This window comes from Mustela lutreola, chromosome 3, assembly GCF_030435805.1.
Source record: "Mustela lutreola isolate mMusLut2 chromosome 3, mMusLut2.pri, whole genome shotgun sequence".
NCBI classification, from domain to species: domain Eukaryota; kingdom Metazoa; phylum Chordata; class Mammalia; order Carnivora; family Mustelidae; genus Mustela; species Mustela lutreola.
Genome location: NC_081292.1, coordinates 9,338,227 through 9,366,193, shown reverse-complemented (window position 1 = coordinate 9,366,193; position 27,967 = coordinate 9,338,227). Strand labels below are relative to the sequence as shown.

General features: G+C 44.3%; 1 protein-coding gene across 1 annotated transcript in view; it reads right to left on the bottom strand.

The window, feature by feature from the left end:
• KCNQ3 (potassium voltage-gated channel subfamily Q member 3) overlaps positions 1-27,967 on the bottom strand; it is a 299,479-nt gene that overhangs the window by 184,864 nt on the left and 86,648 nt on the right. The window lies entirely within an intron of this gene.

The following is a 27,967-nucleotide window of genomic DNA, read 5'->3' as shown; positions in this document are numbered from 1 at the left end:
TTCCTACAGTGTAATTCACATTAAAATTCTACATTATGAAGGCTGTGATCTGTTCCTACAAGTTAACTCTAATTCATACCCGAGGGGAAGTGAATTACTATTTGCAGCTTCTAATCAGGAACCAGAGCTTCGGGGATGATAAACCAGGGTATGAACTGCCCTAATTTGGAATCAACACATTCGGAGGTGGTTACTTAACACTGAAAATAGCTCTGTGTAAATTTGTACCACAGGGATGGCTGGTTTGTGAAATGGCTGTTAGAAGTGAGTTTTCATGGGTAGTATTTACATTAGAACCTGGAAAACTCTACAATTCAGGGTCTCCGTGCTGCATGGGAAATTGAGGGCTACACCATCCAACAGAACTTTTTGTGATGAAGGAAATGTTCTAGATCTGTGCTGTCAATATGGTGTCAGTGGCTACACAAGACTGTTGAGCACTTGGAATGGAGCAAGGGTGATGGAGAAATTAAGTTTTTAACCCTATTAAATTTTAATTAATTTAAATATCAATAGCCAGATGTGGCTAATGGCTAACCTATGCGATGGTGCAGGTCCACAACCTGGTTAATCTATCTTCCCTCCCTTTCATGGAAGCCTTCCCCATCTGCTGGGACCACAAGGCTGGCAAGTCCTACTTCATTGAGATGAAGTGGCCAACCAGGGTCACAGGTTAGTGACTCAGGAACATCTGCCCCAGCTCTCACATCTTCTTCTGATCAATGGACTTTCCAGGACATACTTTTTCCAGGATTTGGCAAAAGCTTAAGAAAGCACATGTACTCACGCATGTGTGCATGTTCCAAACCTCCACTTGCATCACATCTGTGGACATCTCATAACATCCCTCGCTCAGAAGCAAGTCATAGGGGCAAGTCCACACAGAAGGGACAGGAAAGTCTACTCTGTCCATGATGAGGACGCTGAGGCCAACAGTTTCATTGCTGTCTTGAGAAGCCTCCAAAAGACCCTCTCAACAGAGGAGGTAGGTAAGTAGTTTGAGAGTCATCATAATAGCCAATATCCATTCAAAACATACCATTTGCCAAACCACTGGTTTGGGTTCCTTTTATGAATTAAGTCATTTAACCCAAACAAAACTTCCTAGCACTGTGAGGCCAACACAGCTCTTAACACGGTTTTAGATGAGGAGGCTCAGAGAGGCTATGTTACTTTTCCAAGGTGACAGAGCAAGGAAGCAACTGACCTGGGGCTCACTCCCAAGCAGTGCTCTGGAGACACTGGTTCTCACCGGGGTGGGGGTGACTCGGGAGCTGAGGGGAGAAAGGAGGATATTTGCTCTCCCACGGGCCATTTGGCAAGGTGTGGGAATATTTCTGGTTGGCACAAGTCGGTGGAGGTGCGGCTACCATCTGGTAGAGGCCGGGGTGCTGCTAAATATCCTACAATTTAGAGGACTGCCCCCATAACAGAATGGTCAGTCTGGAAAGATCAACAGCGATAAGGCTGAAAAGCCATGGTGACTTCAGAGAGATACAGCAAGACTGAAATCTTGAAATCAGCGAGAGAAAAGCCACTGTCCAGGGCCGCTGTGCAGATGCTGCTCCTGGGCATGGGGGCACCTTAATGTCAGGGGAAACAAGGGGCCGGGCGGCCGGTGGGTGGGGGTGTTCCTTAGCGCTGGGAATGATAGCTCTCACCACAAGATGGCGCTAATCAGTGACAACAACAGTTCATTTGGTCAAGGGCTCTTCTGGTTTTTTTCTTTGATTTTATTTTGATGGAGATTGTGCCATTTTAACCCGTTAGGACAAAAATACTCAGTCACTCCTGTGTCACGACTTCATAGCTGATTTCATGAGTTTGCGACAGCTCCATCGTGGTTCCTTCAGTGAAGGATCATTCAGGAGTTTGGGAATCTGAGCATCTCCTCACTGCCCTGATCCCAATTCCACACTTAGCATGACGTCTGATAAATGCCTAGATAAAGGGTTTGGGTTTACAAAAGGGTTGGCAGTAAGATTCTGACTGCCAGGCCTGGAAGGAGGCAAGGGGAAGAAAGACCAGAAGGAGTGGGAGGGGGCAGAGAAGGAGGGACAGGACTTTCAGGAAGACTACAAAAAAAAAAAAAAAATTATTATTATTATTTTTTTTGATAGACAACTTGGGGCAGCTATTGGCACATGGAAAGGGTCAAAACCAGAGAGTGGGACAAACACGTGTCCAAATCTTGGCTCTTTTTTGGCAGACCTGGTCCAATATTTCTTTCTCATTCCCCCCATCTATAATCTGAGTTAGCAACATCTGCCTTGACAAATTTCAGATTTTGACAGCAATAAGGTGAGAGCATAGGCAAGAGAGGACACATAAGCTCTAAAATGTCTATAGGTGGAGGTTATCATGGTCTTGTGGTTATGACTGTGTGTTCCTTATCTTCACTGGCACTCTGGGGACTGGGACCATGTTCTTGTCTTTGCATACCCTGGGGCACCCAGCTCAGGGCTTTGAACAAGGGCTCAAACTGTGAAAGGTATGTGAGACGTAGGGGCTTGTTTGATTTTTCTCCTGGTGCCTAAGTACTCACAGAACCCTCACTGTATAAGTCTGAAGAAAAGCTAAGAAAGATATCTATAGGAGAGGCAGTTGACTGTCCTGTATCCTCACAGTGTGGAATTCAACATTAGTGTATTTGTCATTTTCAGGATCTCCCCCTCATAGGTAGATTCATATTAATCAAATTCCAAGGGACTGATGTATAAACAAGCATGCCAGATAATTACTGTACAGCAAGAACAATTGCCAAGGATACTAGACAACAGTTGCATGGGTTAGGACCGTCCGTCCTTGCAAACCAGTTGTCCTGGTGAGACAGGAATCAAAACGGGAGGCATCAGTACATATTTGAGTGTTTCCTGGCCCTGAGCTTCTAGCCAGCAGACCACTTCCATTTCTACCACAAGGATATGCAGCCACTAAAACCAGACAGGTCATGTTCTTGGGTCAGTGTACATACTCAAGGGGCACTCCTCAGACTCTCCATATCCAGATTTCATGGTGGGCCAACCCCACTTCTGGTAGGCAAATTCTTTCTTTGGAGATTTTCCTACTTTCTGTGAGAAGCCAGGATCGTCTTGCTCTGGACACAGCCATCCTGCCTTGCAGACCCCAGCTCACCCTCTGTCTAAACTCTTCTCTGTTCCTTTACTGCTGGGCTTGGAGTGTGGGCAGGGGCCCCCAGCACTCCTTGGTAGCCACTGTTGTTCAAGTTTCCCAGCAAGCAGCCTTCCGACATGGAAAGGGCTGGGTGCAGGGTTTCCACAGCCCCATAGCTGGCCTGGAGTATCACGCTGGCGTTTTCTCTGCCACTGTCCCCAAGACACAACCCCAGAGAGCAGGAAGCAACGGTGTCAGTTCTCAGTCCTCAGGCAACAACAAGCTCGAGGTGAAGATACAACGTGCCTGTTCTTCATGCTATTTAATTAAGAGCTGATCTATTTGTGGAAATGTCACAAAGCACCTCTAGAAACAGGATTGAGGTCAGGATGTAGAATGCTTCCCTTTACCTTACTGCAGAGCTGTGGGTTTGGTGAGCATAAATTACTGCTATAAAAAGACCTCAAGGCTATTTGTTACCTGTGGTGAGCAACAATCATACATCCAGGAAGAGTGCTCTCCTATTTCTAGTAGGGACTGAGGCACTGGCCAGACCCTCTGTGGTTCCACACCACCCTGCACCATCACAGGCTCTCTTGTGTTTACCAGCTCCCTGCCTCCCTGAAAATCATGGCCACATGCCTCTACCTCACCTGTCCAGGGAGAGGTCCCGACCCACAGGGGGGCCGACCACAGTGTCCTGCCTCTCTACTGCAGTGATTGGTTCAGGGATAGGCATATGACCACAGCCTGCCAATCAGAATGCTTCCCTGGGAATTTTCAAACAAGAATTGAAGAGGAAGAGCTCAGAGCAATTAGAAGGTGAGCTTTGAACTGGCAGCAATAATGATTTCACACTTGTAGGAAAGCAGGTCTGAAAGAAGAATGCTGGCCACCCCACCCCAGAGAGAAGTGGAGTGGGAGAGAACACCAACTGGTTTGGAGCATGTCTGGTTTTAGCAGAGCCTGCCCACCACGTGGTGTGTTAACATGAGCTGATAGCTGATGTGTTCCTCTTTGTGCAGAAGCTGGTGCAAGTGAGGGTTCTGGGGGTGAATGTGCCTCAGGAGACTCATTGGACTCCTGAGGCACATTCACCCCCACAAATATTTGAGCCAAAGTCGCTTAACTATCCTGGCTCTCAATTTGCCTTCCTAAACCAAAAACACCCCATATTCTCAGAAAGTCATCTCAGCTCAGGGAAAGTGGAAGAGCAAAAGGCAAACATCCCCTGGGCTCAGGAAGTCAGGTAAGGCTGTGAGGGCAGGCCAGCTTCCAATGTCAGTGCGTGCCCTTACAAAGGTGATACCTCAGGCAACCTCAACTTCCTCACTGGGGCTCAGTTTCCTCATCTGTAAAAGGGAAACAATCCCAGGGCTACTGTGCACAGCACCAGGCACCGAGTGGAGGGAAGCTCCATAAATGTTTGTTCCTTGCTATTCCAAAATCAGCAGAAGACACGTCTTTTGTCCTCAGGCTGCTCCCTCTCAGCCACCAGATTGGCACCACAGAAAAAAATATGTAAATGTCCACTCAAAGCCAAGTGTCTCTAAGATGAATATTCTGGCAAGACTGTTGGGCTAAGAATGGAAGTCTTATCCTGGGCTGTTGTGAGACAGTGAGCCCTATGCTCTGAAGCACAGCCTCACCCCTTGTAAACTGAGAGAGCCGGGGTGTCCTGAAACCTCTTCTGTCCCAAATGCTGTAATTTCCAGAACAAGGGATGAAATATGTGCTACTGGATAATGAGACTCTGTGCGTACCTAAGAACTTTGTGCAGATTGACTCACCTAAGCTAATGAGTCAATGGCCACACAAAGGGACTTTTTCCTCCTCATTTTGTAGATAGGTAAACTGAGGCAAAGTGAGGCTAAGTGGCTCACTTTCCATTTGAGTAGAACAAAAGTGGGGGAACCAGAATTTATTCCCAGTATGACTCTTGATTCTGCATCTTAACCACCACCACAGTAATGCACACACACACACACACACACAAACATCGTGCAAGCACACACAGGGGCACACTCAGACACATGCTCATGCACACACACAGTGTACACACACGTGCACACTCATGTGTGCAAGTGCACACACACACACTTCCCATCTACTGCTGAGTGTGCTGACGCTCACAGAGCCCCATTTCCTAATGAATTGTTATCAAGAACAAAGCTGAGACATGGCCCCATTTGACTTCTGTGCTATTTCCCAAATGCTTTGCAACCGGGAGAAAAGGGGACTGTGATGAACACTCCCTTCAAAACCCCACACCTAACGCTTAGCAGATGCTAACTAAATATTTGTTGAGGTTGATTCGTTGAGTGATTGCCCAGGAATGGAACGGTCTGTATGCAAGGTAATGAGTTCCCCATCACAAGAAGAGAAATAACCGAGGGAAATGGCCACATAACAGAAATCGTATAGAGAAAATTTAAGTATGAGTTTCGGATCAGATTAGACCGCTTTAAATTTGTGTCAAACCTGAGGTTCTGCCATCCTGTAGCTTTGGAGAAAATGAAGTACATCTAAAATAATTTTTAAAAATAATAATAGTAATAAAAGACCTTGGGATTCTGGAATTTGAGTCACTCAGGGAGCACTAAGAACATCTTGAAAATCATCCTTTTTTAAATGAGCCAAAGAATACTATGTTACTCACCCAGTCAGGACCCAGGCAGGCCATCTGGCAGGAGATTTACTTGACTTAAAACAAAAACAACACCCACTTTCTCTTATGTCCCTGTCTCAGTTTGGGTTTCCCCAAAAGGAGAGCCTGAGAAGAGGGCCTGGGGTGGGTGGTTCCCTGGGGAGGTAACAGCAGGAAGTCAGAGTGAGGGAACCAGTGGGGCTAGGGAAGCATCGAGAAAAGCCAGTGTGGACGTGCTCTGGGGGGACAAGGGGCTCCATTCGTGCAGGACTGCCAGAGAGTCCCCCAGAGTCTCCCAGAATGATCTGCATGAAGGATGGGAGGCTGGAGGATCGTGGCACATCTCCTCTCCCCATCCACTGGCTTGCACTGGGGACTGAACTTAAGTGCACACGGGCCCTGCGAGGTCAGTCTGCTGGCATGAGTTCCCCTGGGGCGGCCCCAGCAGCCACTGGTGAAATGAGATGGGGGTGCCGGGAAGGGATGGGGAGCACCACAGGCAGCTGCAGCCCCAACTCACTGCAGGTCAAACCTCTAACCTGATGTCACTGCCCTATGTCACGTCTATAGTGCTCCAAACTCAAGGTCCCACATGCTGGTCTCAGGGCCGTTGTGTCTACCATCTCAGTAGGACCATCTGCCCTGCGCCACATGGTCATGGCTACGAGGCAAGCTGGAAACGATGACGGCTGCATTCAGAGCCCTTCCTGATGGGACCCCCACTCCAATTCATCTCAATCTTCAGCTATTCCTTCTCCAACGAGAGTCTTCTCTTGCATCCCATGAGTCACCTACCCTTCCTGATGGTGGTATAATTATTAATATATTATGTCTTTATTCTAGTTCCGGGCACAGAGCTCTTCAAACTCTTGCAATCTCTTAACTGACAGGACTGTCTTCGGTCATTCATCTTGAATTTAGGCCAATGAAGCCTCTTAGGGTGCGGCCCCTAGACACCTTCCACATGGGGCTGGTCACCAGAACGATGGAGTGGTCAGAGGGTTGAGTTTTCAGCCATCCCACCAACCTCTGGAAAGGGGAAAGAGGATGGGCTATGGATGGAGCTCTACAAAAACTCTTGAACAACAAGATTTAAGGAGCTTTCATGACAAGGGATGTGCATGTGGGGTGGGAATGAACCCCTGAGATAAATCCTAATGTGTGCGAATGCACGCTTTCCTGGAGAAGGACTCAGTGCTTTCAACATATTCTAAAGGGGGTCTGCGAGCTTTCAAAGATGAAGACTCCCAGACTCCCTGATGGTCCAATCTGGCGGTTCATGCTTCTGTAGAAAACACACAGACACCATTAGCTCACACAGAGAAGGGAGCACAACCGGTCGGGGCCTTCCCCATTTATTGCTGGAATGCTGCCTTCCATGGGCTCACTAATGAATTCTCTACACTAACTTCCCTCATGCTTGCCATTTTTTTGACCTTGGTCCCGAACTTGGCCTTTCCACGTGCTCATCTCCTCATTTGTCGGTTGGGAACAGCACAGTATAATTATGAGGTCAAGTAGGATGACAAGCATCACATAATGTGCCAGTCTGATAGTAGGGAGCCCTTAACCCCATTACACACCATTTAAAGAACCAGGCAAATTCTCACTCCTGGGCTTAAATCTAAAAGGGAGAAATGTCTCATCTGTGATTCAGATCAAGTATATTCTGCTAGGCAACCTGCCCCTTATATTTTAAAGCCGAAGACCTTCTGATTTTTGGGAACTGCTCCCAGCTTGGCGCATTGCTCATTGCCCTTTGTCTTGGATGGGCTCATATTCTTGGAGCTCTTCCCCGCTCTGTCCTGCTGGGAAATCTGGGGAGGCGGTCTGTGGTTCCCTCAGCCTCCTCTGTTTGGGTCAAGACAATGGTGACACCTTCTCTACACAGCTTCACCATGCCCCTTGGACCCCAGGGTCTCTGGACCATTGGCGGGTTAAAGGTCTGGGGGCAGTGGAGTGCTGGATTTTTGCATCAGGAAGACAGCTACCAACTGAATCTGAGCACATACTCTGGAGAGACCTTGAGACAAATCCGCCCCTCCACCCCCCTTGTGACAAGGTGAGTGAGTTCATTAGTGCTTCCTAATCACATTAGTGGTCATTAGAGAAACTAATGATGATGCCCCTGACCTAACAAATAATTTAATGGGAGTTCACAAAGCACCTTCATGGTCATTTCAAGGTCTCTCCTTTGGCAAGCCGAGATCAAGACACCCACCGGGCAGGTGAAAAGATCATGCTTGAAGGAAGCCTGGGGCCAGTCTCTGCTAACATCCACAGAATTTTCTCCGGCTTCTCTCCTGCTCCCTGCCTGTGTTTACCCGGCTTCTGACTCCCATCTCTACTTCTGGGCCTACACTGACCCCTTGCACCTGACACTAATTTAGTTTCTCAGGCCTTAATGTGGGCACCCCTACCTTTCTGACAACACCTACCCTTGACTTCTGTTCTAGATTCTTCCAGTTATTATTGCCAAACATGGCCTCAGGTCATAGGATTCTAGGGCCCTGATTGGAATAGCAGCCACATAAAGAATACTTTGCTACAGCCAGTGTTGTTCTGCTCTCTCTGAGCTTGTGATGTCACTTCCTGTCCCCACACCCCCCACACCCCGCCCCACAAGCATATGTTGTTCCAGCCAGGCTGGCTTCCATGCTGGTTCCTAGACTTAGCCAAGCAACCCCTCAGTCTAGATTTCTCTGTAGCTCCCTCCCTCGTGCCCCGTCCCCTTTACTCTGTCCCTTGTCCCACTTTCTTTTGCTTCATGACCATTATGCCCACCTGACCTAGGACCTGGGTCTCCCTGTAGATGGTGCCTCTCCTCCAGCCAGAATGTAAGCTCTGTGAGGGCTGAGACCTTGTTTGGTTCATTGCTATGGCCCTGCCCAGAAACAGTACTTGGCACATAGTAGGTGCTCAAGAACCACTAGCAGAATGAGTGAAGGATCACACTTCAAACCTTACAGAAAAAAAACACCTTTGAAAGGGGTGTCAGCCCCAATCGTATCCCTCCCTCCCTACTCCCAGACGGGTCCGTCCACTCAGGAAAGGGAGGGGCTATTCCCAGGCTCTGCTCCCTCTGCCCTGTAAACCAGGCTTCCCCAACACTTCCATCTCCTGCTGCCTCTGCTCCTGCCTCCCCAGGACATCCCCTCAGTTCATTTCCTTCTCTGTAGTTTCCACACTTCCTTCTTCCCTGGCTGGGAATGTCATGAAGGTGGGACCTTCTTTGGTCTCCCTGGGGTCCAGCCCAGGGCCGGGTGCACAGTGATTCATTTGTAAGCAGGATTGTGCCAGAAAAGAAGGGAGGGAAGGAAGGAAGTTTGGCTTCAGCTTGGTTGCTCTGAGCCTTCGGGGTGATGTTTCTATTGGGATTTTGCTTGGCTCTTGTTATTGGCCTAAGTCCAGAGTATACTTTTCTGATTTCCCTTTTACCTCCTTGGTGTTCATTCCACCCCCCCTCACTTAGCACTCCATTCAAGTTCCCCAAACTGCAGCCAATAGTTTGCTTCCCAGGCCTCACTTAATCAAAAGCAGTCTGGACAATGGGCACTCATATCACCCAACCTACTATGTGACAGTCTATGGGAGCTATGTCCAGGCCCTCTGATGCCACAGCCCAAAGGCTTGCCTTCATGTTTTCTCACTGTGTTGACTATCTTCGATGGATTTATGGTCTATCGCCAGGAGCTATCATCAAGAAAATTGGGAAAAGACAGAAGTTGTGTTTGGATCTTTCTTCATGGCCGTCCCTGCCCTCCAGGGAGAAGGACTCCACATCCCCCGTCTCAAGACCTCTCTCACAAAAGCATCCTCCATGGGAGGAGCAGGTCTACTGATTAAGCAGCTGGATGCCAACTTTGAGGATAGCATGGCAAAGTTTTATCCAATCCTATAATCCCAAGGGCAGAGAAAATGCATTCATATGCATTCCATCAACCAACAATTACCAAACACCTCCAATGCCCTTTCACACATGCCAGCCCATTCAATCTTCAGCTGGGTATTTTTGCTTTGTATAAATTCTGTCAATAAGTGTGCATGGACCACTGTGCTAAGAAAAAGATAAAACAAAAATTGTGATATTGGGGGGAGGAGTCAAGATGGTGGAGAAGTAGCAAGCTGAGACTGCTTCAGCTAGCCGGAGATCAGCTAGATAGCTTATCTAAAGATTGCAAACACCTGAAAATCCATCGGCAGATCGAAGAGAAGAAGAACAGCAATTCTGGAAACAGAAAAACAACCACTTTCTGAAAGGTAGGACCGGCGGAGAAGTGAATCCAAAGCGACGGGAAGATAGACCCCGGGGGGAGGGGCCGGCTCCCGGCAAGCGGCGGAGCAACCGCGCACAAAATCAGGACTTTTAAAAGTCTGTTCCGCGGAGGGACATCGCTCCAGAGGCTAAACCGGGGCGAAGCCCACGCGGGGTCAGCGTGGCCTCAGGTCCCGCAGGGTCACAGAAGGATCGGGGGTGTCTGAGTGTCGCAGAGCTTGCGGGTATTGGAACGGGAAAGCCGGCTACAGAGACAGAGCCGACAGTAAGCTCGCAGCTCCGTGTTACCTTGAACCGGTCGCAGGCTCGGTGAGCTCGGAGCGCGGCCGGAGGTCAGGCAGACGGGAGTAACTGGGCGCTGTTCTCTGAGGGCGCACTGAGGAGTGGGGCCCTGGGCTCTCGGCTCCTCTGGGCCGGAGACCAGGAGGCCGCCATTTGTATTCCCGTCCTCTGGAACTCTACGGAAAGCGCTCAGGGAACAAAAGCTCCTGAAAGCAAACCCGAGCGGATTACTCACCCCGGCCCCGGGTAAGGGCGGTGTAATTCCGCCTGGGGCAAAGACACTTGAGAATCACTACAACAGGCCCCTCCCCCAGAAGATCAACAAGAAATCCAGCCGAGACCAAGTTCACCTACCAAAGAGTGCGGTTTCAATACCAAGGAGAGCAGCAGAATTCCAGAGGAGGAGAAAGCAAAGCACGGAACTCAAGGCTTTTTCCCTGTGATTTTTTTTAGTCTTGCAGTTAATTTAATTTTTTCTTTTTCATTTTTTTTTTTTTTCTCGCCTTCGGGTAAAATTTTTTTTTTTTTTAACTGTTACCTTTTTCTTTTTTAACGATTTTTTACTAGTTTATCTAATATATATATATATATTTTTACATTTTTCTTAGGTGTTTTCTTTTTTAAAAAAAAATTCTTTTTTTTTTTTTTTTTTTTTTCTTTTTTCTTTCTTCCTTTTTGAACCTCTTTTTATCCCCTTTCTCCCCACTCACGATTTTGGATCTCTTCTAATTTGGCTAAAGCATATTTTCCTGGGGTTGTTGCCACCCTTTTAGTATTTTACTTGCCCCTTCATTTACTCTTATCTGGACAAAATGACAAGACGTAAAAATTCACCACAAAAAAAAGAACAAGAGGCAGTACCGAAGGCTAGGGACCTAATCAATACAGACATCGGTAATATGTCAGATCTAGAGTTCAGAATGACAATTCTCAAGGTTCTAGCCGGGCTCGAAAAAGGCATGGAAGATATTAGAGAAACCCTCTCGAGAGATATAAAAGCCCTTTCTGGAGAAATAAAAGAACTAAAATCTAACCAAGTTGAAATCAAAAAAGCTATTAATGAGGTGCAATCAAAAATGGAGGCTCTCACTGCTAGGATAAATGAGGCAGAAGAAAGAATTAGTGATATAGAAGACCAAATGACAGAGAATAAAGAAGCTGATCAAAAGAGGGACAAACAGCTACTGGACCACGAGGGGAGAATTCGAGAAATAAGTGACACCATAAGACGAAACAACATTAGAATAATTGGGATTCCAGAAGAAGAAGAAAGTGAGAGGGGAGCAGAAGGTATACTGGAGAGAATTATTGGGGAGAATTTCCCCAATATGGCAAAGGGAACAAGCATCAAAATTCAGGAGGTTCAGAGAATGCCCCTCAAAATAAATAAGAATAGGCCCACACCCCGTCACATAATAGTAAAATTTACAAGTCTCAATGACAAAGAGAAAATCCTGAAAGCAGCCCGGGAAAAGAAGTCTGTAACATACAATGGTAAAAATATTAGATTGGCAGCTGACTTATCCACAGAGACCTGGCAGGCCAGAAAGAGCTGGCATGATATTTTCAGAGCACTAAACGAGAAAAACATGCAGCCAAGAATACTATATCCAGCTAGGCTATCATTGAAAATAGAAGGAGAGATTAAAAGCTTCCAGGACAAACAACAACTGAAAGAATTTGCAAATACCAAACCAGCTCTACAGGAAATATTGAAAGGGGTCCTCTAAGCAAAGAGAGAGCCTACAAGTGGTAGATCAGAAAGGAACAGAGACCATATACAGTAACAGTCACCTTACAGGCAATACAATGGCACTAAATTCATATCTCTCAATAGTTACCCTGAATGTGAATGGGCTAAATGCCCCTGTCAAAAGACACAGGGTATCAGAATGGATAAAAAAACAAAACCCATCTATATGTTGCCTCCAAGAAACACATTTTAAGCCCGAAGACACCTCCAGATTTAAAGTGAGGGGGTGGAAAAGAATTTACCATGCTAATGGACATCAGAAGAAAGCAGGAGTGGCAATCCTTATATCAGATCAATTAGATTTTAAGCCAAAGACTGTAATAAGAGATGAGGAAGGACACTATATCATACTCAAAGGGTCTGTCCAACAAGAAGATTTAACAATTTTAAATATCTATGCCCCCAACGTGGGAGCAGCCAACTATATAAACCAATTAATAACAAAATCAAAGAAACACATAAACAACAATACAATAATAGTAGGGGACTTTAATATTCCCCTCACTGAAATGGACAGGTCATCCAAGCAAAAGATCAGCAAGGAAATAAAGGACTTAAATGACACACTGGACCAGATGGACATCACAGATATATTCAGAATATTTCATCCCAAAGCAACAGAATACACATTCTTCTCTAGTGCACATGGTACATTCTCCAGAATAGATCACATCCTCGGTCCTAAATCAGGACTCAACCGGTATCAAAAGATTGGGATCATTCCCTGCATATTTTCAGACCACAATGCTCTAAAGCTAGAACTCAACCACAAAAGGAAGTTTGGAAAGAACCCAAATACATGGAGACTAAAGAGTATCCTTCTAAAGAATGAATGGGTCAACCGGGAAATTAAAGAAGAATTGAAAAAAATCATGGAAACAAATGATAATGAAAATACAACGGTTCAAAATCTGTGGGACACAACAAAGGCAGTCCTGAGAGGAAAATATATAGCGGTACAAGCCTTTCTCAAGAAACAAGAAAGGTCTCAGGTACACAACCTAACCCTACACCTAAAGGAGCTGGAGAAGGAACAAGAAAGAAACCCTAAGCCCAGCAGGAGAAGAGAAATCATAAAGATCAGAGCAGAAATCAATGAAATAGAAACCAAAAAAACAATAGAACAAATCAACGAAACTAGGAGCTGGTTCTTTGAAAGAATTAATAAAATTGATAAACCCCTGGCCCGACTTATCAAAAAGAAAAGAGAAAGGACCCAAATAAATAAAATCATGAATGAAAGAGGAGAGATCACAACTAACACCAAGGAAATACAAACTATTATAAGAACATACTATGAGCAACTCTACGGCAATAAATTTGACAATCTGGAAGAAATGGATGCATTCCTAGAAACATATAAACTACCACAACTGAACCATGAAGAAATAGAAAGCCTGAACAGACCCATAACCAGTAAGGAGATTGAAACAGTCATTAAAAATCTCCAAACAAACAAAAGCCCAGGGCCAGACGGCTTCCCGGGGGAATTCTACCAAACATTTAAAGAAGAACTAATTCCTATTCTCCTGAAACTGTTCCAAAAAATAGAAATGGAAGGAAAACTTCCAAACTCATTTTATGAGGCCAGCATCACCTTGATCCCAAAACCAGACAAGGATCCCACCAAAAAAGAGAGCTATAGACCGATATCCTTGATGAACACAGATGCGAAAATACTCAACAAAATACTAGCCAATCGGATTCAACAGTACATTAAAAAGATTATTCACCACGACCAAGTGGGATTTATTCCAGGGCTGCAAGGTTGGTTCAACATCCGCAAATCAGTCAATGTGATACAACACATCAATAAAAGTAAGAACAAGAACCATATGATACTCTCAATAGATGCTGAAAAAGCATTTGACAAAGTACAACATCCCTTCCTGATCAAAACTCTTCAAAGTGTAGGGATAGAGGGCACATACCTCAATATCATCAAAGCCATCTATGAAAAACCCACCGCAAATATCATTCTCAATGGAGAAAAACTGAAAGCTTTTCCGCTAAGGTCAGGAACACGGCAGGGATGTCCATTATCACCACTGCTATTCAACATCGTACTAGAGGTCCTAGCCTCAGCAATCAGACAACAAAAGGAAATTAAAGGCATCCAAATCGGCAAAGAAGAAGTCAAATTATCACTCTTCGCAGATGATATGATACTATATGTGGAAAACCCAAAAGACTCCACTCCAAAACTGCTAGAACTTATACAGGAATTCAGTAAAGTGTCAGGATATAAAATCAATGCACAGAAATCAGTTGCATTTCTCTACACCAACAGCAAGACAGAAGAAAGAGATATTAAGGAGTCAATCCCATTTACAATTGCATCCAAAACCATAAGATACCTAGGAATAAACCTAACCAAAGAGACACAGAATCTATACTCAGAAAACTATAAAGTACTCATGAAAGAAATTGAGGAAGACACAAAGAAATGGAAAAATGTTCCATGCTCCTGGATTGGAAGAATAAATATTGTGAAAATGTCTATGCTACCTAAAGCAATCTACACATTTAATGCAATTCCTATCAAAGTACCATCCATCTTTTTCAAAGAAATGGAACAAATAATTCTAAAATTTATATGGAACCAGAAAAGACCTCGAATAGCCAAAGGGATATTGAAAAAGAAAGCCAACGTTGGTGGCATCACAATTCCGGACTTCAAGCTCTATTACAAAGCTGTCATCATCAAGACAGCATGGTACTGGCACAAAAACAGACACATAGATCAATGGAACAGAATAGAGAGCCCAGAAATAGACCCTCAACTCTATGGTCAACTAATCTTCGACAAAGCAGGAAAGAATGTCCAATGGAAAAAAGACAGCCTTTTCAATAAATGGTGCTGGGAAAATTGGACAGCCACATGCAGAAAAATGAAATTGGACCATTTCCTTACACCACACACAAAAATAGACTCAAAATGGATGAAGGACCTCAATGTACGAAAGGAATCCATCAAAATCCTTGAGGAGAACACGGGCAGCAACCTCTTCGACCTCTGCCGCAGCAACATCTTCCTAGGAACAACGCAAAAGGCAAGGGAAGCAAGGGAAAAAATGAACTACTGGGATTTCATCAAGATCAAAAGCTTTTGCACAGCAAAGGAAACAGTTAACAAAATCAAAAGACAACTGACAGAATGGGAGAAGATATTTGCAAACGACATATCAGATAAAGGACTAGTGTCCAGAATCTATAAAGAACTTAGCAAACTCAACACCCAAAGAACAAATAATCCAATCAAGAAATGGGCAGAAGACATGAACAGACATTTCTGCAAAGAAGACATCCAGATGGCCAACAGACACATGAAAAAGTGCTCCATATCACTTGGCATCAGGGAAATACAAATCAAAACCACAATGAGATATCACCTCACACCAGTCAGAATGGCTAAAATCAACAAGTCAGGAAATGACAGATGCTGGCGAGGATGCGGAGAAAGGGGAACCCTCCTACACTGTTGGTGGGAATGCAAGCTGGTGCAGCCACTCTGGAAAACAGCATGGAGGTTCCTCAAAATGTTGAAAATAGAACTGCCCTATGACCCAGCAATTGCACTATTGGGTATTTACCCTAAAGATACAAATGTAGTGATCCAAAGGGACACATGCACCCGAATGTTTATAGCAGCAATGTCCACAATAGCCAAACTATGGAAAGAACCTAGATGTCCATCAACAGATGAATGGATCAAGAAGATGTGGTATATATACACAATGGAATACTATGCAGCCATCAAAAGAAATGAAATCTTGCCATTTGCAACAACATGGATGGAACTAGAGCGTATCATGCTTAGCGAAATAAGTCAAGCAGAGAAAGACAACTATCATATGATCTCCCTGATATGAGGAAGTGGTGATGCAACATGGAGGCTTAAGTGGGTAGAAGAATAAATGAAACAAGATGGGATTGGGAGGGAGACAAACCATAAGTGACTCTTAATCTCACAAAACAAACTGAGGGTTGCCGGGGGGAGGGGGCTGGGGAGAAGGGGGTGGGATTATGGACATTGGGGAGGGTATGTGATTTGGTGAGTGCTGTGAAGTGTGTAAACCTGGTGATTCACAGACCTGGGGATAAAAATATATGTATATAAAAAATATATGTTTATAAAAAATAAAAAATAAAAAAAAAAAAATTGTGATATTGGTGTCAAAAGGATAAAAAGACCATGTAGGGACCTGATGCATTTGGGGGTTTAGAGAAGGTGCCACAGAAGAGTGATGTTGAATCCAGGTGCTGAGGGCCCCAGCCAGGCTGAAAGGGAGTTGACTCAGACCAGTGGTACCCTTCCCAGGGACACCTGACTAGAAAACGCAGGAATAAAAACTAAAGGAGATGATGATGGCGCCTTGCTCACAAGTTAGTGTGGAGACCGAGGAAGACCACAGATATGAAAGTGTTTTGAAAACCATCGAGCCCTCTAAAAAAGCCGAGCATTACTATTATGCCAGGACCATCAGAGGAACTGGGGGTCACCTGTGGGGGGCTCTGCCCCCACAGATTGCTCAAGAAGGAGGAACCAGTCTGTTCTGAAACCAAGTCAGGAAAGAACCTCCATGAGGTTCACGTTTAGAAGTTGCCTACTGTGTTCTGGGAGCTTTATTTTTTAATCCTTACCACCAGCCAATTAACCCATTTTACAGATGAAAAAGCTGAGCCTCTGCTCTCTGCCACAGAGCTAAGAAGCTGGGATGTTGAACTCTAAAGCCAAGGCCCTGACCCCTCACTAGGGGCTTTTCTGAAGACAAGCCCTTTGGTCATATAACGGAATCGCACCAGGAACTCCTCCCCCACAGCAGAATGCCTGGCTTCACTACCTATCTGTGTTGGACTAACTGCCACCCCCTTGCCCCTCACTCCCAGACTCCCTTAGCAACACTCCCCACCCATGTCCATGTCTGGTAGCACCCAGCCAAAGGTCCTTTATTTCCACATGGTTTTTATGTATTGATCTTTTAAAAAAAATCAGCATTTTTTATCCTCTGAGTTCCTCAGGGTTTTGACACCCCGATCATAGTTTTTTCATTGTTTACAATAGCAACTCTGTTTATCACCCTGTGAAGTTTCTATTTGTGGGACATCTCTCTGATACACAAACAAGTAAAAAGACCTAAAGAGATGACAAAATATCCAAAGTAGGGACACCTGCGTGGCTCAGTTGGTTAAGCAGCTGCCTTCGGCTCAGGTCATGATCCCAGCATCCTGGGATCGAGTCCCACATCGGGCTCCTTGTTCTGCAGGGAGCCTGCTTCTCCCTCTGACTCTGCCTGCCACTCTGTCTGCCTGTGCTCGCTCTCACTCTCTCTCTTTCAGACAAATAAATAAATAAAATCTTTTAAAAAAATATATCCAAAATAGTCAACGTTGATAGTGATCAAAGAAATGAAAATAAACTTCCTTTTCCACCCATACAATGAGAACAGTCGAGTAGGCAGTAAAACAGAATTCTTAGAGTACTTTGGTAATTATATTTTGTGAATTAATCCAGGCAAGATCTATTTAGACTTGCAAACTGCCCAATTTTGTGTCTAAAACCCAGTCAGATATAGAGGCCCAGGAAGTCTTGGAGTCTTACTTGTAACAACATTAATAGTGGAGAATAGGAAACTAGTAAGCTCCTTAAGTTAAAACCAGGGGGAGGAATATTATGCAGCAATTAAAATTACCCAAATGAAAATGATGTCAGCAAATATGAAGTGATAACATTGTAAAACAGTTCTGTTTTACCTAAATGAAATGAGTAGGATTTTGAATTACATGATGAAAACTTGAATGAAGAAAAACTGGGAGAAAACTTCTAAAAAGTGTTAGTCTTTTCTCTTCCATGTTGGCGTGGGCAATTTTTCTTTAACAATCTTTTTTCAATTATATATTTTCCAATATCTCAGAAGAGATCACTACTAATTTCATACTAGAAAAATAAGTATAATTTTAAAAACCCTCAAAATGTACCTGCAAACCATACAACAAAATCCTCCTACACCTTAGATGAGGTCTACCGGAAGGTTCCAAACACAGGCTCAGTCATTTTCTAAGAATGCTGCATTTGTACCTGTAGAAACCCTTTCATCCTTACCACTTATTCAAATTCAAACCCCGCTTAAGGGCCTGTCAAAATTCCACTTTGCCAAGTCATTTGCAAACATCTACTGAGCACCCATCAGCGCCTGTAGGAGAAGAAAGGACTCAACCAAAGCCATGCCCTTGAGAAGTCTCAGTCAGCGACCAGCACGGGGAGACAAACAAAGGAGAACCTGACCCAGGGAGCTAAATGCTCCCCCAGGCGTGGACCACGCTCACTTCAGAGCAAGTCTCAAAGGCTCTGCTGGACAGCACAGTCACGGAGGTCCCCAGATGCCTGGAAGTAGGACACAGGAGAACACAAGAAGGGGCTGCAGGGTTGGTCAGGCCAAGAGAGGAGAGCGTGACCAAGAAGACACGAGGCAAGTGCAAAGGCAAGCTGGCTTGAAGGGCGTGTGGTGTGCAGAGTCACAGCTGGCGGGAGGGCAAATGTAATGAGCTGGGAAATGACAAGAGGAGGCAAGGGTTTCTCACCGTGTTAATGAGACTCATAATGAGGACTTTGTAAGCATGGTTGGGGGGCAGAGAGTTGGTCTGGGTTTCAGAGGCAAGAGTGAGAGAAGGTAAGAGGCAGGGAATGCCATCAGGCTAAGATCTGAACGGTGAAGCGGAAGCCACGAACACATAGGTGAAGGTAACATTGCAGAAGAACACCTGGTATCTTACAGACTGTCAGTGACGACTATGAGTAAGTCAGGCAAGAGCAGAGCAGGGGTCAGAAACCAGATTGAGACGCAAGCCCTTCATTCAGCAAAACCTGGCCACTGGCAGGAAAGTTAACAAGATGTGTTGATTCAAATCTCTTCAGGAGTACTAAGTGAAACATTAAGTCTGAAGGATGTTTGTAGGTTAAAACACTCAAACACAAAAGGATGCCATGTGGCAAACAACTTTGGGAAAGGATAGAACTTGCTGGACTTCTCAGAGCCTTTAACAAGCTAATGTGTAGTATGACTTTCCATTTCTTGGATAAGCATCTCCCAAATTATTTTGCTCTTGGACCTTTATTTCCATAATTGGTTAAAAAAAAAAAAAAGAAAGAAAGAAAACCCAAGCCAGAGAAATAGGCCCAGGAAAGTCTTTGAGTCTTTTTTTTTTTAAATTTTGTATTTCTTTTCAGCGTAACAGTATTCGTTGTTTTTGCACCACACCCAGTGCTCCATGCAATCCGTGCCCTCTCTAGTACCCACCACCTGGTACCCCAACCCCCCACCCCCCACCCCTTCAAAACCCTCAGATTGTTTTTCAGAGTCCATAGTCTCTCATGGTCCACCTCCCCCTCCAATTTCCCTCAACTCCCTTCTCCTCTCTAACTCCCCATGTCCTCCATGGTATTTGTTATGCTCCACAAATAAGTGAAACCATATGATAATTGACTCTCTGTTGACTTATTTCACTCAGCATAATCTCTGAGTCTTTTTTATAAAGAGGTAATAGTGGAAAATAGTAAGCCCCTTATCCTAAATCCAGGAAAGAGGAATATTATGCAGTGATTAAAATTACACAAACAAAATGATGTCAGCAAATATGACTTAGTAGCACTGTAAAACACTTCTGACTTATATAAATTAAATGAGTAGAATTTTGAATTCTATGATGAAAACTGATGCAAAGAAAAACGGAAAGATTTGACTGACTGACTGACTGACGTCCTTTGGAGCACACTCCAGAAAATGTTACCAGGCCATCGTGTGTGTGTGTGTGTGTGTGTGTGTGTGTGTGTGTGTGTGTGTCTGTGTAGAATGTGGTTCATAATAAAGAAGACCCAAGAGCATTTTTAATGCAACATGTCAGGAGGGTTCATCGATGTGTTCCTAAAAATCCACATCTCAAAGGTACTGACCCAGGATGACCTTCCAATGGTGGCAACTCTGCCGCCATCTACCCTGGATGGCTTCTGTTAGCCTGGAAACTTAGCCCGGGCCAGCACAGCACCCTGAGCAGATGGCAGCAGAGAACTTACTTTTCACCATGTTCTTTCCAAACCAAGTTCTATGTCCGACCCATTTTAACCTCCACGTCCTCCTGTCTCCTGCTTCTTCTGAACAGTCTTCCTTTCTTCCTTCCACCCTTTGTACTTTCCGAGTGCCAGGGACTGGTGGTTTCACTCTTTATCCCTAGCTGACCTTACATTTAAAACTGGAATCTCTCAAAGAATCTAAACTCTGATGCAATTCACTCTCTTTTGTAAAAAGTCCACATGTATCATTGAAGGTTGTGCACTGCTCTTGGCTGTAACATAATTCACTTCTTCATTTGTGACTCTGATATTTGTGGAAAAATATTGTCCCCAAATGCCATTAGTTTCAACTCCTCAATCCATCTTTCCTGACACTTAGTCAATGATTCTCTGGCTCTAATTCATCATATCGGACATAATGCAAAAATTGAATTAAAACATTTCAGGGCAGGTAGAATACAGATTAGACATAGGATGTGGTTAACATTGTACGAGGCAGTACTGGAGGAGATGCAATTTGAAAACATTTAAGGAGGAAATTGCTGTAGGAGGAAAAGGACAAAAAAAAAAAAAAAAAAACCACCCCCATACAGGTATATAAGTGTTGGCAACACACCTATAACGGATAACTCTGGGTTGATGATTTCACATTATGTAGCTACAATGGATTCTTTAAGGCTTCCCCATTGAATGTGCCTTTTCATCATGAAACATGATAGATTTTCTCTATCATTGAGGAAACCCACCTTGTTGATTAACCTGGGAGGGCTCAGGAAGCAAAGTAGTGAGAGCCCAGGTTGGAGGAGTATCACTGCTCTTGACTGCAAATTCCAGAATGGGAGAAACAGCCACTGTGTACAAGAAGCTTGCATAGGACTGATACACAGTTGGTATTTAATACATATTTAACAAATGGGTTCAGTAAGTGAATGGATGGATAGACAGACAGAGAGATGGAAGAATGGCACGCCAAGGCCAGCATGAGCTCATAGTGATACTGTTACACAACTACTCTAAATAATAGTAATCATATAATAGTGGACACTGATAAATTACCTGTGTACTTTTTGGTAGAGATTATTCAACCACAGAATATGTAATGTCATTTTATTTTGCCTCGCTATACCAAAAAATTAAGGTTTGGAGTTTAACTTGGTCAAAATAACATGACTAGGAAATAGTTATCTCCTATTCTCCACATTTATCTGGTAATAAGAAATGTCAATGCAATGACAATGTCCATATAAATATGGTGACAAGATATCAAGAGAAGGTGATGATGGCTACTCTATCAGTCTTACTACTGATTCTGTTTCATGTTTAAGTTATTATTATTTGTTTTTTTTCTCCACTTGTTCAGTATTTGTTCTTTTTTATATTGGAGCCAAGCATAAAGACTGTAATAAATACATTAATGAATACATGCTAAGCCTGTTTTCTACTGAATTCTCTCCTAAGTCAAAAGGACTAACATTGATTGTGCAGCTACTCTGTACTGGCCACTAGAGCAGAAGCATCACATGTGTAAAATCAGTTAATCCTTAAAATAATCTGCTAGGCATTTCCCCCTCTATTTTACCCACTAAGAAAAAGCAATAAGTTGGGTGCTTATGCATGTTTTATCACAGTATCTGTTTCCTGTTATTTCACGGTGTGGCACCATGGATGATGTGTGGAAGAGAGCCAGGGGTGAACTCCCTGGGTTTTTAGGTTGGCTCTGCCATTTTGTAGCCAACTATGACAATGAGAAAGTTATGTTACTTCTATGAGACACAGTTTTCTCAGTTGTGAAACAGACATGATAATAATATTGTATACTTCATTTTTTGTTATTAAATAAATAAATTCTAGTAAGCACTTTAAACAAAATCTAGAGCAAAATAAACATTTGATGTATGAATACTTTGTCTGGTTAAATAATTATCAGCATATTTATATTATGTTAATTGTATAGCTGCATCTAGGCAGAACTGACATCTTTATGACAAGGCTTTTTAGTTCAAAAGCATGCCAAACTCTCCCTTTTATTTAGGGCTATTGTTAATGACCTTTAGAGTAGTTTAAAATTCTTTTCATGTAACCCTTATACATTTTTTGTTAAGTTTATCCTTAGGTATTTTGTCTTTTTTTGTTACCATGGTACATAAGTTTGTGGTCACAGCATAATTTCCATGTTGATTTCTGTGTATTAATTTTGTCCTCCCACCTTACTGAATCTCTTCATAGTATATTTGACTTGATTCTTTCATGTTTTTAGGACTAAATCATATTATCTGAAAAATAGCAATAATTTCATCTTATTTTTTCTAATTTTCATACTTCTAATTCTTTTTTCTTATAGAATCACATTGGCTAGTATCGCTAACACAATGTTAAATAACAGTATTAACAGTGGATGCTCTTGCCTTTCACACTTCATTACTCTGAATGTTCTGGTGTTTTCTTGGTAGGTATAATGTTAGCTTTTGAATTAAGAAGGGTCATTTTTTAATCAGGTAAAAGTATACATCAATTCTAATTTTACTAAGGAAATTTTCAAATTTTGCCAAATGTATCAACATGATCCTCATGTCAGTTTGCTACAGTGAAAACTGTTATTGATTTCCTATTGTTACATCCCAGAACAAATTCCACTTGATCATGGGATCTCTTAATGTACTGCTGACCTCTGCTGATATTTTACTTAGGATATTTGTTTGATACTCATAAGTGAAACTGGACTACAGTTTTCTGTTTCTGTGCAGCCTTCATTATGTTTTGGCATCATTGTTATGACTGCTTTACAAAAAGAATTTAGAACTTTTCCATCCTTTTCTTTCTGAGCTGCCCATCTTAAAGGATGACTAGCAATTAATCCAGGGGAATATATTGTAGGGGATTAAAAAAAAAAAAAAAAGACGAAGCATTACATTGAAGGCACAAATGTAAGAAACCAAAGTCACACATCATAGGTGCAGAGAACTCTGAGCCTGAGCTCACTGCACCCCAAGCCTGCAGCCCTATCACTCCATTCAATTCCTGACACCTGTTCAGAGGCAAGTGTCTATTACGGTTCTCTCTTGCACACTCATCCACTATTATTTCCTATACTAGTATATTTTTTTCCCTTCTTCAGCAAGATTATAAGATCCTCTGTTTACCCCAGAGAATAAGCTCTAAATTAAACTCCAGCAGCACACTGGTATCCAAAAAGCTAGACTAATGAATTAAGTCACTGTCACATTTATTCAGTCATTCCTTTATCCCATGTTTATTTTTATTTTTAATTTTTAAAAGATTTTATTTATTTATTTGAGAGAGTGAGAGAGAGTAAGGAAGACCATGAGAGGGGAGGAGATCAGAAGGAGAAGCAGACTGCCCATGTTGCTGGGAGCCCGGTGCAGTACTCGATCCTGGGACTCTCGGTTCATGACCTGAGGTGAAGGCAGTCGCTTAACCAACTGAGCCACCCAGGCACCCTACCCGCATTTATTAAGTCTGTTGGCAAGACCTGGAAAAATCAGATACAGCCCCCGCACTTCAGACCTCAAAACCAAGGAAAAAGCAGAAGGGCGGCTTAGTCCTAATTTTGCATGACAAATTAAGCTACTGGATGGATTTTGTTCTTCAACTCAAAAACAATTTCCCCCACACATTTTTATTAAACCTCTAGTGCCTGACAGCCAAAACTCAAAGATAAAATCAAACAAACAAGAAGCATCAGTGGGATTAGTTGGAGGCAGTGGCAGTCTGAATTCCACAACTATTTCTGGTAGACCTCGTGCTGTGGGGTCATCTTGTACCTTCTGCTAATACCTTTGTCCCAGATCACTTGTCAGAAGAAACATACTCACATATCACTGTGTTCAACCAGAACAACATGACTCCCAGTAGCTCTGCTCCTCCAAGCCACATTTGAGAATCAGAATGTGTGACTCCCAGAGAAACAGAGCAAACTGCTAGGTACATAGTAGGTGCATACTGAAATATTTTGACATTCAACTATGTGAACCCTGAGTTTGCATAAGGAAAGACACTGTACTGCTATAAGAAGTTGCAACAACACCTCTTTCAAAGGGTCATCATGGGACATCACTCTGTTCATAAGGATTAGTGAGGAATGGGTGTTAAAAATAATGGTAAGAATCAACACAAATAGAGGACCTTACTCTGTGCTGAGTTTATAATGTCTGATATCTTTTTCACAAGAACCTTATTTGATAATAAGAATATTAGCTACATTTTATTTATTTTTAAAATGACTTTATTAGAAAGAGAGAGAGTGAGTGGAGGGGGTAGGAGCAGAGAGAGAGAATCTCAAGCAGACTCTGCATTGAGCACAGAGCCTGACACGGGGCTCAATCTTATGACTCTGAGATCATGACCTGAGCTGAAATCAAGAGTTGGGTGTCCAACTGATTGAGCCACCCAGGCACCCCTACCTACATTTTATGATAAGCGTTTTAGTTTAGAATAATTTTAGATTTAGAAAAAACCTGTGAAAAGAGTAGAGAGCCTCCACACCTACAACCAATCTCCCTATTATTGACATCTTATGTCACTGTGATACTTTTATCACAAATAATAAACTCATGTTGATAAATTATTATTAACTAAAGTCCTACTTTATTTAGATTACACCATTTTTTTAAACTACTGACCTTTTTTTCTGTTCTAGATTCCCATTCAGAATATCACATCATATTGTTCCTTAGGCTTCTCTAGACAGTGACAGTTTCTCTGACTTTGCTTGTTTTTGATGACCTTGACAACTTTGAGGGGGTACAAGTCAGGTATTTTGTTGAGTGTCTCCCAAAGGTGTTCTTCTCATGAGTAGACTGGCCTTATGGGTTTGGAAGGAGGCAAAGCACCATGTTGGTCTTGACCATGTGGCTGAGATGGTCCATGTCAGGTTTTGTCACTGAAAATCTACTCCCAGCCTTTCCTCTTTCCATACTGGACTAATCGGAAGGAAGTCATTGTGTGCAGCCCACCCTAAGGGGTGGTGAGTAATGAGCTACCTGAAGAAGATTTTCTAAGTAAATTATTTTGAATTTTTTGCTCTGGAGCTTTGTCTAGAAGCAATAATACCCCGATAACAATGAGCCCACCACCCGCTAGATTTTGATTTCTAATACCATTATCCAGCAAAAGGAACCAGAGATGTTTAGAAAAATGGCTGATTCCAAGCCTGCGGCAGAGACTGTAAGATGAGCCTGGATGAGCCTGGAGGACGACCCGGCACAAGAAAGCAAAGATGTGTGTGACCGCACGCAACCAAACAAATAATGTATACTTAGACTATCACCCAATGTATAAAAAATATACCCTGGAGTCCACACTAACATAGATTGAATTGCCAGCTTTCAAAGACGAGGGAACTGTGGCTCAGCAAGGCTCAGGAACTTGTCCCTGCTCACACAGCAAATGGGGGTGGAGCTGGGACTTAAGCCCAGATGCTCCAACCCTACAAACAAGTTCTTCTAGGTGCATCCACACCGGGCAGGAGAAGCTATTTGAGATATTGCACGTAGGGTGTTCAGAAAGACGGGAAGTGTGACCAGAATCCCAATCAATGTCTACAGTTGTACGTATCATTATCATTACTTCCCCACCCAGCACAGATCTTTAGCTGTGTTTTCCCAGCACAGGCCTTCCCCAAGTTGCTCTGTCTCCTCTGCCAACCATGCCCATTAACCACCCTCTGCCATGCCCCCTTTTCCCCTTCCTTGAATCCCACTCGTCTTTCAGAAGTCTCTTCTGACCCCTGGCTCTTTCAGCACATCAGCTGCGCACCCGCCCCCTCATCGTAATCTCCAGCAGCTTGTACCTCCAAGGGTACCAAGCTGCAGGAGGGCAGGAAAGAGGGGCTACACACAGTAAGCGCTTAATAAATAACTCAAGCATGCATGTATGCGAGCACGAATGGATGGGTGAATGAATGAGTGACTCTTGCAGAAACTGACCCCAAAGAAGGAAGAGGCGCCATTAAGAGTGTCCTGCGATGTCCTCACGATGCCCACCTGGAGCAGCCATTCCCCAGGGGCTCCCGCGGGTCAGCGGCTGGGAGGGGCAGCTGTTAGTAAGCTGCTGGCCTGCTCCTTCTGGCAAGCTCTCTCTGCAATTAGAGCCCTGTGCTTTCTCTTTGGCCTCAAACGGCCCCGATCAATAGGAAGAGGAGAGCAAGGGTGCTCGGCCGAACTCAGTGGCAGGGCAATGGGGGATCCAGTTACACAGTCGGCAAGGTTGGGAACCACCCACTCCAAGCTGGGGCAGACGCCGAGGACCAAAAGCCCACTGCCGGGAATGCCCTTCTTACTGGTACCACTGGAAACCGTAATTGCATTAGTAACAAGAGGCAGCGTTTCTGGAACACTTAACAATGTGCCAGGAGTGGTCCCGAGTGCCTTGCATGCCCGCTCCCACCAAGTCCCCACCACTGCCCCGCATGGTGCACACCGCAGTCTCATATCTCCGCTTCATCTTCAGTCTGACTCTTCTTGAGGGCAGGAGCTGCGCTTTCCCATCTCTCTGCGCCGAAAAAGACACTCAGGAGACAACTCGTGCACACTTGCTCATTGGCTGTTTGACTGGCTCGAGCCATTTCCTGGGCCTGCTTGCTCCGCTGGAGTCTCTAAGCCACTGGGTGGAGTGGCAATATGACCTACTGGAAATGATCCTGAGTCCCCAAGCTGACACTTAATAATTTGGTAAGTGACTCAGTCTCAGAAACTGTCTAAATGGGACTGATAGCCTACCTCCTAGGATTGTCGAATGCAGGCCACAAATATGTATTGAGTGCCCAGGCTAGGGTTTGAAGGCCCTGCAGGAGGCAGACATGGAAACAAAAGGCTTCAATCAAGTATGCTGAGGGTGAAAATTCAGGCCTGCAGGGTGCAATGGAATGTAGGAGGGAAGCCTCAAACTAGCCTAGGCAATCAGAGAAGACTTCCTGGAGGAGGACACGCCTGAGCCATGGGGGACAAAAGGGAAACGGCTAGTGAGGGATGTACTTATGGCTATCTTCAAAACACTAGTCCCCACAGAAGAATGGGGTGTGTCAAGATTAAACCCTCTCCGAAGGCATGCCCTGTTTACAGCAGAAGAAAGTATCTTCCAGGGGCATGGAAGGTGGCATGGTCTTCACTCAGAGCCAGCACAAGCAAGAGAAAACCAAAGTCACACCCTATCTCCCCACCATGAGAAAATAAAATCCTATTCCTTTAAGACTTGAGAAGCACAGCTGGACCCTGCCAAGCCTCGGCTCCAAAGTCCACAGTCAGTAATTCCAGAGTAAATATCAGCAGAAGAGGCCTTGTGTTCCTCCCACCTCCCCTCTGCACACAGCAAACACATCATCCCACTGCCCTTTGGTGAACGGCCGCCTTCAGCGCTGGCCTGCAATCCAGTCTTGGGAGCCACTCCTTGGGGGGTGGGGTGTTTCACTATTTAAGACGTCATTGTTCTGCACACGGTAGGCACAAAGCCAAGGTCAAGCCCTGAGCTAAGAGAGTCCCAGGCCGGCCACGCCACCAGCTCCTTCCGGCTCCTGCCCCAGTCCCCAGCAGCCCCTCAGTGTGTTGCCAGGGCTGACCCACTCCATCGCAGATCTGGCTCCAACAATGGGCACGTCTCTAGTCTTTCTGTGGCTTGGCCTGGGCTTGAAGCACCCCCATGCTATCTGTTCTGCCCCACGTGCAACCTCACCGCACCAAAGCACGCTGATTGGGCTTTTCTGTCCACAACGGTAGCTCTGCAGACTGTCTCTGACATGGTTGTCGCTGACACGCTCTAGCTCAGTGTTCTTGGGCTCTCTCCTGGACGACTCCAAGCCTGGCGCTCCTCATC